This window comes from Amphiura filiformis, chromosome 8, assembly GCF_039555335.1.
Source record: "Amphiura filiformis chromosome 8, Afil_fr2py, whole genome shotgun sequence".
NCBI lineage: Eukaryota > Metazoa > Echinodermata > Ophiuroidea > Amphilepidida > Amphiuridae > Amphiura > Amphiura filiformis.
This window is the reverse complement of record NC_092635.1, coordinates 68,803,125-68,813,609: the sequence shown is the minus strand read 5'-3', so window position 1 is coordinate 68,813,609 and position 10,485 is coordinate 68,803,125.

Sequence of the window (10,485 nt, the reverse complement as noted above, 5' to 3'; positions counted from 1 at the left end):
AAAATAGGCACAAGATTTGGCAAGGGTGTAGTACCCCCTTAATGTACCCAGGCTTATTTATTAACATGGTATTTTAGGACAATTCAATGCACTTCATGAATGATTGTAACATCAGTTTGGAAACAATTGATGTTATCATCATAAACAAATCTCACAATGTTGCTTTAAGGTAATACAGACCATTAATCATTTTATCCAACTCTTTACTCAGCAAACACAAAACGTTTTACAAGAAATGTTTAAATACCGGGTTATATAAAGGGTATAATAAATGGTATAAACATTTAAATAATCTTCAAAAACTTGCTGCAAAACATTCTAACAAAATGTTATTTAAATGTTGACAAAATATTTTGCAAAACTGTTTGCCACAAATTGATTTTCAATAACATTTTTGAACACATGTTCAAAATGTTAATGTAGTGTTTTGTTTTCATATAAAACGTTTGAATGACCTTTATATAACCCGACATTTAAATGTTATTAATGTTTTGACCAATACCAAAATGCGTTGTGTTTACTGGATAAAACTTTCTGTTTTCAACTCCTCTCTAAAACACTACAGTATTCAAACAATCTGCCATGCAGATTTTATATCAATATTTTAGAGGCTTATTGATTGGTTTTGTCCAAAAAATGTAGTTATAAAAGGCCCCATGTCACATGGGAAAACGTGGTAAATCGCACATTAGTTTTGCTAAATTTATCGCCATTTTGCAGATTTTAAGCTTTCTTAGCAGATTTTTTGGATTTTAGCCGTTTGACAAAAATTTGAAACAATTTTGTAAAATTTACCTCAGTTTGCTGTGATTTATCAAAATGTAACATGATTCATAGTGATCGGTCACAATTTAGCATAATTTCCAGCAATTTACAGCAATTGTCGGTTTTGGGCGATTTACCGTGTTATCCCCAAGTGACATGGGCCTTATAAATGGTTTTATTAATTGGTTTGACCTATGAAATTCAGCTGGATCTGAAATGCCCAACAAGTCAACATAGTCCAATCTATGACAATTTTCTCCCCACCCCATTTTTCAAAAACAGATCACAACCATTACTACAGACCAGATAAGCCAGTTCCAGGAAACATTACATTATGCTTGTATGCATACTACACAGTGTGCTGGTTGCAAATGTTGCATGTTATAATTTCAACAGTATTACTCTAGTTTAGAAAAGGTACCTCTGCTGGTCAGTTGTTACCGGTTTATTTTACTTTTTAGCTCTAGTATATGCCAGTTGGTAAAACAAAAGGGTTTTATTGGTACTGGTAGAACTCGGGACTTGGCCATTTTTTCATAAGCTTTCATACCACTAATGGACAGGAAAATAATAATGGGCTATTGAAGTTGATAGCCATACACCCCCAATGAAAGACATTACCTAAAATCTCCCACACAGAGGTGAAAATTTCAAATAGAGTCACCCATTCAGGTAACCCTATTTGAAATTCACAACCCCTGTGTGGAAGATTAAGGTTATGTCTTCCATGGGGTGTAACAAGCAGGATATTCACTACGATTTCATAACACTATTTTAATCCCAATGCATAATAATCCAATATAGGCCAATAATATCAGATAATTCAACAAAATGTTTCTGATACATGATTTTTGTCCCTGAGTGAGAAGTGACAATCTAATTGCAGATTTTCCATTCCCTGGTTTTCCCCAAACAGCTTCAGTTTTGTATACATGGTCGTCACTTTTTGACATCAAGCCGATTTTTCCACCCACATTTTAAGCCAGATTGGCGCTTATGTTTGTATATGGGGCCATTTTTAATACAAAGTCCTGAGTTCTCCCGGTGTTAAAAGTTCTTTGGTTTAACATGTACATAAGTAGTTTTGACATAATCCATAATATTAGTGCAATATCATGACATAGTTTGAATGTAAGATTGAATTAAACAAAGCATTTAGTATTTGCACAGATGAAACCAAAGTTGTAATAAGCTTAAGATGTATTATATTTATGCCTATATTTTATTTATGCAGTAATGTTAGGTGCTTGTTTACAGTTTACTTTAAAGAGGAAGCCCCATCAGAGCAGTTCTTCTGGGGTAAACCTAACCTGCCTGGTTATCAAATTAATCAGTGACAAGGTTATCTCTGAATTTAACAGGTGATAATTGATTCAATAACATTAAACATCAATTAGCACCTTCAAATTCAGAGATACCATTGTCACTGATTAATTTGATAAACAGGCAGGTTTGGATCACCCCAGAAGAACTGCTCTGGCATGGCTTACTCTTTAAGGGATTTGCAGAGATCTGTCTAGGACCAAAGAAAATCTGTTACATTTTCTAATAAAAAGTCTGTGGCAAAATATCCTCAAACCACTTTCTTGGTTTATATGGAAAAGGTCCTGGACTACAAATTGCAGATGGAATGAAATTTGTACTAGCAGTGAGTTTGTGGACCTACAATTTCATATCAGTGGGTTCCAAGCTTCAGGGGCTATATGCCTCAATTTACCCTACTTATATAGCAACAACCATTCTTGTTGTATTGGACATGTATTCTTACATCAAATGTGATCCGATCTGATCTACTCAGGCCAAAGTAGGACATTTTCAAATTGAGATATACTAAGTTGATCAGCACCCACACTTATGTTGCATCCTATATGGTGTCTTGAATACTTGACTACAAAGTTATGAACCTTTGATATGTCCATTTTCTTTTGTTTTTACTCCTCACTTTTTGCCTATAACTCAAGTTTCATTATTGCTGACTTGGATCAGATCTGGTCACATATATAAAGCATGCACATTATCTGATGAACATGTAACTGAATTGAATTACATTATATACATGTATGGCATAAAAATCAATCAACAGCTCATTTATTGTAGTACATTTATTGTATTGTTTGTATGCATCACACTATTTTTGACATCAAGGTTTGAAATAATACTAATTAAAAAACTTATATATTAAAGCAAAACTTAAAACAAATTTATTTTCTTTCACACATTTTATCTTCCTAAATATCTGATCTCCGTAACCTGGGCTCCTATGGGTGTATCACATGATTTCCTTCTTTCAATTCAAACTTGCATGCAAATAGTTTTGAAAACTAACACTTGTATACTAATAATTGCCAAATGACAGGCACAGCAGGAGTGAGAATAATACAAAACTTGAACATAAGCCAGGTTTACCATTCATTTCTTGGTACCAAATGCTACAACAGGTTTCAGTTTCCTATTGGAGCTTGTACAGTTAGCCAGTTATTGAAACTGATAACATCTTTTGCAAGTTATTAATACATACAAGGGTTGCTGAAAGAATGACCCATTTAATTTTTAGATGTACAGGGTGTCCCATAAAAAATTACTGAGTGAATAAAATTGAACGAAAGTCGAGAAGTAGACATCAGAATCAAAAAAATTAAAATGTAGCGCATAGCCTATTTTATTGTGCATCAGTTACAAAATTTTTATTTGATTCGTTTGACTGGTTGCGAAGAAATTAACAATTGCATAATGCGCCCATCAATGCAGTTCATTCCAAGTTTGATCACAGGCGCTTTTTAATACTCGCTCACCGCTTCCTAAAGTTTGTCTATCTCATTCAATTTAATCCACATTATCTATTTTATAATCTGACGGTGTTATGTTATTCATTCTTTCACTGAAGATGAATAACAGTTTGTCCAAGAAAACTTTGATTTCTGCAAATGGAAGCTTTCCAACTTTAATTTTTTAGGCTGTGCAAATATGTTATATTTTAACATTCCAAAGAACATTTAAGCCAAGAATGACAATGATCAAGTGCTTGTACAGTTTATGTGTGATTTTTGATACCATGCAACATTAATGTTGAAGTTATAAAAGATTTAAACTTTGCATTACAATTCAATGTGTGTGAGAATTTGTTTTTAGCCAGCTGGAATTTTTTATGCAATAATTCTTTATGCAACATTAATGTCAACATTAACGAAAAAAGATATTTACAAGTACCGAACATCTTCTTACATGCAACCTTTCATTTTCAATATTGTGCAGGTTTTTCAAATGTGAACAAAACCTAATTAAATGTTCTGCAAGAAACTGATTCCAGTAAAATTGACATATAGGATGCAGAATAAAATGGGCTACACGCCGATGTTTAGATTTTTGGATTCTGAGGTCTATTTCTCGACTTACGTCCAAATTCATTCGCCCGGTAATTTTTTCTGGAACACCCTGTATACATGGGAGTCAATTCTGGGGGAAATGTAATCCTGGTGGGGGACATTTCCCCCCACATTTGTAGATGGGGGGGGCACCAATCCCCCATATTTTGGTCTCCTGGGGAAAATGGACTGTAAAAAATGTATTATCGAAAAGGTGCCCAAAAAATATGTGCCAAAATTGCTTGACCCCCCTTCTGCCCTGCCAAAAATCCTTCCCCCCCACCCTGCCATCTGAGGCTTGCCAAATAAAGCCCCCTCCTCAATGCCTGAGAGTACAAATACTTATTGCACCAGGTACCAGGGCTATGAAGTGGTGGTGACACATGAATAAACTAACCTGTCAAAACGGTCTACTTTTGATGACATATAGTATTATTTTGTTTGCTCAAGGCACATTCAGTTTACAATGTCATGAATGTGGCAGCATCAATGAATGAGTCATTTGTTCAGTACAAACACAGAAACAACTGGTACAAACAACTCTTCCATTTAATATTCTTGTCGCTCTAGACGGTTTGTTTAGTGACGGAGGAGCACAAGCTGCTTGGACAGAAACTATTCCATTCCTTCACACTGACCCAAAATGATAAGACACAATCCTTCATTTTTGTAACCAAATTTTGTAACTTTTATTTCAATATCCAATAATATGTGATGCGATCAAGCAAAATCAGTCAGAACTCGGAAATATTGATTTTGAGATAGAGCCAAACAAAGGAAATATTTCCTTTTGTTTCCTGTTGTTTTGGAAACTCTTTAATTGCTCATATCTTTGGAACTGGTTGTTCAATTTCAATGGGGTTTTCTGCAAAATCCAGCTTTGTAAATGCTTTTACTATCCTATAGAAAACTGAAAAATTATTATTGCCGAGTTCCGACTGATTTTGCTTGATCGCATCACATATGCACACAGATTCATTTTTCTTTCATTAAACTTAATCAACATAGACCAAAGAAGTTGCTTCTGCAGGTTAAATATTTAACTAGGGTTTAAATAAACTTGAGAAACAATGCTTTTAGTAAAAAAGGTGCATTTATTTTGTCAATATAAATTATAATAAAATCTTCACCCTGAAGTTTCTACACATACACATCGTTGGTAACAAGAAGTAAAATCTCAGAACTTCTGCTGAGGTTTAGGCCAAAAAAAAAAGGTTTGTCTCAAAGCTTGCTGCAGCGTTTGTAAAATCGGCGGAAATTTTTTCATAGTTTTTCCAGAAAAAATCGGGAAAATCAGACTTTTTCTCAAAATACCATGAAAAAAAGTCGGGAATAAAAAATTTAAAATAAAAATCGCATTTCGCATTTGTTTTTAAATTTCTCGTGAGCTTTGAGACAAACCTTTTTTTTTTTGCCTTACATAGCATTTACAATGTGGAATTTCAATGTGTAGACAAGTCAAAATTTAATATGGTCAATATTTGGCATGTTTGCAGTGCAACCATGAAAAGCATTGATGTCACTACTGAATTTTAAGTGAACCAAAGAATAGTGGCAACTGCCTAAGCACAGAGTCTCTAGTGTCCATATGCACAAAACAAGTTAGACCAGGTCTTTTCATTTCCTCCTTTACTCCTAGCAAAGTCAAAAAATTATACTGTAGCCATCTAATATTAAGCCTCCATATATTTGCTCTTAACAGGATCTACAAAACAAAAATATAGAATAAAGCATGAATATAACAAAAAGTTCTTCACCGTAAGTCTAAAGATAGACCTGGCTAGATTGCTTTGTGCATACGGATCTCTATAATGCCCCTTTTCAATGCGCTAACTCAATTCCATCAAAGTCTGATGATATATACAACATTACCATCTAAACCTTGCAGTTCAGGATTTTAACTTCAGATACACTATTTTAAATGCTTATGCATGTCAAAGCCATTTTGTAACTTTTATTTCATAATTTTATGAAGTGCCCCTCAAAAACATTCTGTTTTAAGTGCCCAGGGCATTAATTAGGTCAAATATAATACGATAAATTACAACACATACATTACATCGCAAATAATTTAATGCCCTCCTTTATGATTCTAAAAGCACTATTGACACTAATTGGTTAAAATGTTACAAAGTTGTACTTTAGGTGACCAAAAAACAACCCCAACTGTTCTACGAGCATGGGCGACTCAGATTTACGTTTAGGTTTAAAAAAAAAAATTTTGCTGTATGCAAGAAAAATTAACCATTATTTTGGTCAAAATTGATTAATTTTGTCAATTTTGATTTTAACTGAAAAAACAAATTTTTTAAGGTGTTTGTTTCTATTACATGAATAAAACAACCTGGATTTCATTCATGATTATATCAATGTAAAAGCGACAAGTGGAGCACTGCTTTTAAAAGTGATCAATTTTCAAATTATCGCCAAGTGTAAATTCAATGTAACATTATTTTGAACAATAGGCAGCAAAACCTTTATGCTGATTTGAATAAACCCTTGAATAAACCAAATGCTTATTAATAGAATCTGTAATTGTATTTTATTGAAATCAATTTATTTTTAATGCACGTTCAATATATCACTTGAAATGATCGACTGGTGTTACATTGTCATATCCATGTGTTATAAACAAAAGGAAATGGGATGTGACTCTAAGCAGAGTAAATAGCGGCAACACATAGAATAAAGCAAACATTATGAGGTTACACCCAACACATACAAACAATCTCATGCTTTGTTTAAAGCACGTAGCCAGCCTGGTCATATTTTTCTTTTAAAGCTAAATTATCCCCATACCTAGTAAGCATCTTGCATTCCTGTAAAGCACTCAGGATGTAGATAGTGTAAATATTAATAAATCATAACGAAAGGACAATGACTCCATTGGTAGCAAGTTAGTTAATATTCATATCTCCTACCCGACCGGTAGCGTGGCATAAGATGTTGAGAGAAATAATTAGAGGAGTTAATATCATGTTCCCCTGCTGGTCAGTGAGTTGGCTGTTTATTCCCCTTTACAATAAAACTTCATCTCCCTCTGCAAAGCATATTCTTCTTCATAATAAAATCTCATTTCCCTTGCCAAAACATACCCTAATATAATACTCAAGAGGGACGGCACCCATGGATGCTGTGGCTGTGCTCAGTCTGGCACTCATATCAAACGGACCATGGGGATCATCCTTCTATCGTGTAGGTCGCAACTACCTAATGACATAAATGGCACCAAAGTATTTAAGATATGTACAGTGATGCTGGGTGAACATTTGAAAGAAAGAATACACCAAAATATGGGAGAAATCAGGGTAAGACTGTTACTGCATAATGTGAAGCACCTACCCCCTGGGTGCCGTAAAATCATGTATTGTACCGGTCCTGTAAAGTGCTTAAACAAAGATTGCTTTTACTTCACTGAATTTGGAAGCTGAATGAACATTTATTCAAAGGATTAAGGCACCCCATATGTTCTTGTATGGGACATCAGATAACATGTGAAGATGTTAGAAAAACTGTTGCTATTCCGAATCAAAAAAAAAAAACCCAGGAAATCCATAAAAACTGAAAAACTTACATCACTGCTATATATAGATATCTTTTTAGGGAACTGAAGAAAGAGCCTGATGAAATAAGTAAATAGAGACAGTAGGTTGCAGATGAACCTAGCTCTGTGCCTGCCGAGATATTTGGTCAATTCTCGACAACAAGGAATCAAACACTAGAGGTCACAAGAAAAGAAAGTTTGTTGATGAACTTACATTGATGCTGTAATTGTAAATGAACTACCTGATGACATAAATGGCACCAAAGTATTTAAGATACTGTACAGTGATGCTGGGTGTACATTTGAAAGGATGAAAACAACACGACGGGAGAAACTGGGGTAAGCCTGTTACCGCAAATGTAATACACCTACCACCTGGGTGCCGCAAAATCATGTATTGCACCGGTTCTTTAAAGTGCTTGAACAAAGATTGCTTTCACTTCATTGAATTTAGAAAACCGAATGAACATTTATTCAAATACATTTGTACTATACAGTGATGCTGGGTATACCTTTGAAAGGATGAAGACAACACGACGGGAGAAACTGGGGTAAGCCTGTTACCGCAAATGTAATACACCTACCACCTGGGTGCCGCAAAATCATGTATTGCACCGGTTCTTTAAAGTGCTTGAACAAAGATTGCTTTCACTTCATTGAATTTAGAAAACCGAATGAACATTTATTCAAATAATACATTTGTACTGTACAGTGATGCTGGGTGTACATTTGAAAGGATGAAAACAACACGACGGGAGAAACTGGGGTAAGCCTGTTACCGCAAATGTAATACACCTACCACCTGGGTGCCGCAAAATCATGTATTGCACCGGTTCTTTAAAGTGCTTGAACTACCATGCTGAAAGTTTTGCATGAGTACAATATACCAGTTAGAAAAGTCATGGGCTTTGGATCAGATGGCGCAAGTGTCATGGTTGGAAAAGAAAATGATGTAGCTACAAAACTTACCAGAGACAACGGTCATACAGTTGCAGTCCACTGTATATGCCACAGACTGAACCTTGCTGTCAGCCAGGTAGCCAAGCAAATACAAGATTTGCGGGTAAGATAATTTCCAATACTCTATTCTTTACACTTTCATTATAATACTAAAAAATGTTGCTTTTGTTGCAAAATAACTTGTATTCAGACATAAACTGAAACTACTCCACACCTATACGTGCTGACAACCCCCATATACACCCCCCCCACACACACACAAGGTTGCTACGTTTCATATATCGAAACTCATAACATATTCACATTTTTCACAGACGGTTACAACAATGGTGGCCACCGTTTACAGCCATATACAGCTGTCAAGCACCCGCCTCCATGCCTTCAAAGATATGGCAGATCAGCTGGAAGTGGAGGCGGTCAAGTTCAAGCCATTATTTGACATCAGATGGCTTAGTTTGGGTGAGTCTGTGAAGGCTTTGGTCACTAACTACGAACCACTGATGTCAGTCTTGGCAGACGAGACCAAATATGGGAACCCGACGGCCAGTGGGTTGATGAAGCAGCTCTCGTCTTACAAATTCTGCGCTCTACTGCATCTTGTAGCTGATATTCTTCAGCAAATGAACACCATAAGCAAGCTTTTTCAGAGGCGAGATGTTTGCTTTAGCGCAATCAAAGATACAGAAGTTCCTTTCTTGAATTGTTCAGTCCACCATTCACTTCGGCCTATATAGGCCTACTTGGAAACCTCCCAAATGATGCGCCGAACATTGGCTTTCGCATCACAGCTATAGAATTTATATTTAACATCAAAATAACACAATAATCAAACAAATTGAAAAGTTATATTTCCACATGGAAAAGAAAAGACATGATCACTGACAAAGACAACAGTATGCCTCGCGGTGGAGGCATAAAAACTGCTAATATTGGGCTTTGTCAACTCGATTACTCAATTATTGAGTCACTTTTGTTATTGAACTTGTTATTGTTGCTCTGTTCAAGAAACACTAAAAGTGTGCCAAGATGGTAAAAAATACATTTTTTTTGTTCTTTTTCAAAGACCCTGTTAAAGCCCATTTTTGAATCCAGTATATTTGGACAATTTTGGGTCAAACTTTTAGTATCCCTATAGTATGATTAATCTGATTTTTTTTTGAAGAAACAGACTTCAACTGATTTTGGGAAGTGTGGGTGTCAACATTTTCAGAAGGATGGCTGGGATTAGGGGGTGTGGAAGAGCCTCCGAAGAGGTACAGGGGTAAGAATTCGAGGTTGCTAAGATTTGGTTGGAAACCATGCCAATGTATTTCATCGCCAGGATTCATAAAAGTATAGTTTGACCTATCTGCAACATACCATTATGGGTAGAAGGGATCAGGGGTCAAAATCTGAGGAAATCTCTGATTTCAACTAAACTGGTCTTGGATACTACATGGACAATGTACCTGAAAATCGATCTGCTTTTACATCCCTACAGCCTGAGACTATTAAAACCAACACTTAGATACAAACATGTACAAGCTATAACTTTTTCAAATGAAAACAATCACATTTAATATAACAAAATATATCATCATTCTCTTACAGGACTCTGCCATCAATGTCACGTCAGCAAGGAAAGTAAGAAACATCACGCTGGAAGATGACAGTGGCCAGATACAGGTGGCACTGGAATACAGCAGCTACCAGCCCAGTCAAGAGTGGCGACCGAGTCAAAATAACACACACAAGCCCCAGACACAACAAGTTTTTAAAGGCCCTCTCGCTAAATACATCCACGGATACAACAATTCAGGTAAGATAACAGCAATAAATTACTTCATTCAACCAATAAGAAAGCAGATTTACATT